Source organism: Prenolepis imparis, unplaced genomic scaffold, assembly GCF_030444845.1.
Source record: "Prenolepis imparis isolate NDT839.2.m4 unplaced genomic scaffold, iyPreImpa1.0 SCAF_10, whole genome shotgun sequence".
Taxonomy (NCBI): Eukaryota; Metazoa; Arthropoda; class Insecta; order Hymenoptera; family Formicidae; genus Prenolepis; species Prenolepis imparis.
The window spans coordinates 4,034,797-4,038,367 of record NW_028141168.1 but is presented as its reverse complement, the minus strand read 5'-3'; the positions used below and the strand labels follow the sequence as shown (position 1 = coordinate 4,038,367).

General features: G+C 36.5%; 1 pseudogene; it reads left to right on the top strand.

Annotated features, from left to right (window-relative positions):
• The first annotated feature begins 1,046 nt into the window (after positions 1-1,046).
• Positions 1,047-2,907, top strand: LOC145941464 (uncharacterized; annotated as a pseudogene).
• The last annotated feature ends 664 nt before the right edge of the window (positions 2,908-3,571 follow it).

The window sequence follows — 3,571 nt, the reverse complement described above, 5'->3', positions numbered from 1 at the left end:
GCATTGCAGAGCGACGTCTTTAGAATCCTTGAAATTTTTTATGTTGACGAACAATAATATAACGACCATCGAGCTTTACGCTTTTAGAGGTCTAACCGCTCTCGTGACGCTCGATCTTCATAGCAATTCTATACGCGATTTGTGAAAAGGCACTTTCACCGAGTTGACGGCTCTGAATCTCGCCTATAACAACATCACGAAAGCCAAGTTCACCGATCGTGGACTTGTTACACCTCGATTATAATGAGATCGTGCTCGAGGAAGACAATTTCGTTCTAGCCCCGAGAATCTCTCTGTAATTGATTGGAAACAGAATAACACGAGTATAACACGTAGCGCTTTCAATCTGCCCACACTTCAGGATCTGTACTTGAATCAAATTTTTTTGACGTCCATAGAAGGCTACGAAGATTTGAGTCAATTAAAACACCTCTCGCTCTCGGAAAATAAAATATCCGAAATTCGCAAGGGCGCCTGCAAAAATCTGGGCAGCCTTTACTTATATATTGGACATATCCAGGAATTTGTTTCAAAAGTTGAAAAACGGCGCTCTTCACGGCTTTAATACTTTTATGCACAAAATAATGAAATAAATCAATTAGTGTAAAAAAAATACAGTTAAAAAAAATAGGTAGCTGCTAGTTGCAAATTACATATTGTTTCGAAAGAGAAGAAAACAACTCTGTGTTTTCTTTACACTAATCAATTTCTCTCATTATTTTGTGCATAAAAGTATTAAAGTAAAATCATCGGAAATTTCTAGTTTATTATCATCACACAATGTTTATGTTTATTTTTAAAAAGCATTAAAAGAAAAAATGGAAAATTAAAGAGTTATTAAAAAAACTTCGAGTGATTTTTTAATCTATTTTATGCGTATTAAAATTCTCATTAGTCTTGTTATAAAATTATTGTTGATACTAGCGACTGTCTCTAATAAATTTATGGGGCATAGATAAATATTAAAAACGCAATTAATAAATAGAAGCGCAAAAGAATTCATTTTATAAGAAAAACCTCATCATCTGCTTTCAGGAGAGATTGCGATGCTTTTCGTTGTATGTTTGCTGCCTGTAGTGGCAAGCACGCCTCTAGATTCACGTATGATCATCGAGACACCTTCAAATTTAATTCTGGATGTCCATAACAGCATCCTAACGGACATTCGATTCGTCGAAGGTTTTAATCATACGGTATTCGACTTGTCAAATTCTTCTCTTCGCGGATTGGAAAAAACTACTTTCGATAACGTGCTTGATGCAGAGTCATTCATATTAGCCAACAATTCGTTAACTTCTCTGCCGGACTTTGTCTTTTCCAATCTAACAAGATTGAGAAACCTGTCGCTGTCTGGCAATCAATTATCGAACGTCTGACATCTGTTTGTCGGTCTGAAGAATCTGCAATTGTTGGATATCTCCCGTAATCCCTTTATGATCCTCTGGAGAGGAGATTTGTTTGATCTCACCAGATCCGTCAAGATTCTCACCGACGGAATACAATCTGGAGTGTCAGCACGGGCGTGTTTGCCAACTCCTTCTTCAGGAAAGAGAAGCTGAAGCGACTAGCGGCGACGATGGACCACGAGAGTAATTTCGCAGAGAAGAGTGAAGAGGAGGAAGAAAAAAAAGAAAGACAGCGCAGAGGAACACGATGCTGAAAAGCTATTCGTAAAGCCTCGAAAGATCGTCCAAAGTTTTAACAAGGACATCCGAATAAAAATCTGTAAATGGGACGGTATTGCGACAACATTGGCGATCTTTGAGAAGGATGAAGAGCTCGTTGAAGGATGCGTGTCGATCGACATATTGTTTCGACGAGATGCATGTGGATCTTAGCGAACAAAACATTGGATGTTTTCAAGAGAACTAGTATCGGTTGCGATCGTTGCCCATCTCTTCCTTAAGTCTGTCGCGCAACAATATTACCAAGATCACGAAAGAGATGCTGAACGATTTACCGGCCGGTCTGACGTATGTGAACTTTATGGACAACAAGATTGATAGAATACAGAGCCAAGTGATCTAGAATTATCATCTGGAGACTCTCAATTTTAATAACAATCTGATCTTCGAGATAGAAGATGACGCGTTTGGAATGACAAATTTACGGGAATTATCTGGCCAATAATCAGCTGAAAAGTCTCGACTTCGTCTTCAGTCTACCGAACATCATGAAGGAATTCAACGCGCCTAGAAATCGCATAACGTCCATTCCTAACGGCGCTTTTTCTAAGTTCTCTCGTCTGCTATACCTGAATCTCAACGATAACGAAATCAAAACATTGCAGAACGACGTCTTTCAAGGTTTAAAATCTTTGCTATCGTTGTCGTTGATGAGCAATAATATAACGAGCATCGAACATTCCGCTTTTAGAGGTCTGACGGTTCTTGAGACGCTCGAACTTCATCACAATTCTGAGCTGAATCTCGCCTATAACAAAATCACGGAAGCCATGTTCGTCGATTTTCCGTCGTCCGAGACTCGTTGCTCCTAGATTATAATGAGATCGATGTGCTCGAGGAAGGCAATTTCATTGAAGTCCCGAGAGTCATTTTGTCACTGACGGGAAACAGAACCACGAGTATAAAGCGCGGCGCTTTCAATCTGCCCACACTTCGAGATCTGAACTTGAGTCAAAATCTCTTGACCACCATAGAAGGCGATAGTTACGAAAGTTTGAGTCAGTTAAGATACCTCCGGCTTTCGGAAAATAAAATATCCGACATTCGCAAAGGCGCCTGCAAAAATCTGGGCAGTCTTTATATGTTGGATCTCTCCAAGAATTCGTTTCAAATGTTGGAAAACGGCGCTCTTCACGGTCTCAACACCGACTTTGGAACTAGCTTTTATATTTACGGAAATAAGTTGAGAGAGATACAAGGCGGTGTTCTTGATCATATTTAATAAAATCTATGTTATTCTTTAAACCGCAAGTCTTTCACACATATTCTACTAAATATTTAAAAAATATATATATATAGAAAAACAAATAAATATATAAAAAATATATATATTGAAATAAAAATAAATATATAAATATATAAATATACAGAGTAAGTCACTTAAGACCGATCACCCGAATAATTCCAGCAGTTTTGAAGAAAAGAAAAAATGAAGTAAATAAATTCGAGAAATGAAGTAAATGAAGTAAAAATTGTATAATATCGAGAGAGACTTCTTATAGAGATGAATATTTTCTTTAAGGTGGAGGTGGTTAAGAAATTTGAATATCATTTTAATTTTTTATAATAGAACCACTCTAATTTTTTTATATGAGTTGAGTCCTCACAATATTTGACATAAAATTTATGACTTGTGAGGTATCAAAATTTAACTTGAAGCTTCTAGTTTTCGATGCCGTCTGGCGACTGTAAAAAAGGATGTGGGTAGATAGCTATTAAAAACGGTCCCTCGTCTTTTTATTGTTTTTGATTATTTTTTATAATAAATAGACTATTACAATATTGAAATAATAAAAATTAAAAGTACCAAACAAACTGTAAACGAAAGAAAGAAAATTAATGTCAAAATGATTACATATTAAGTCAACGTTGTTTTTTATTATAAT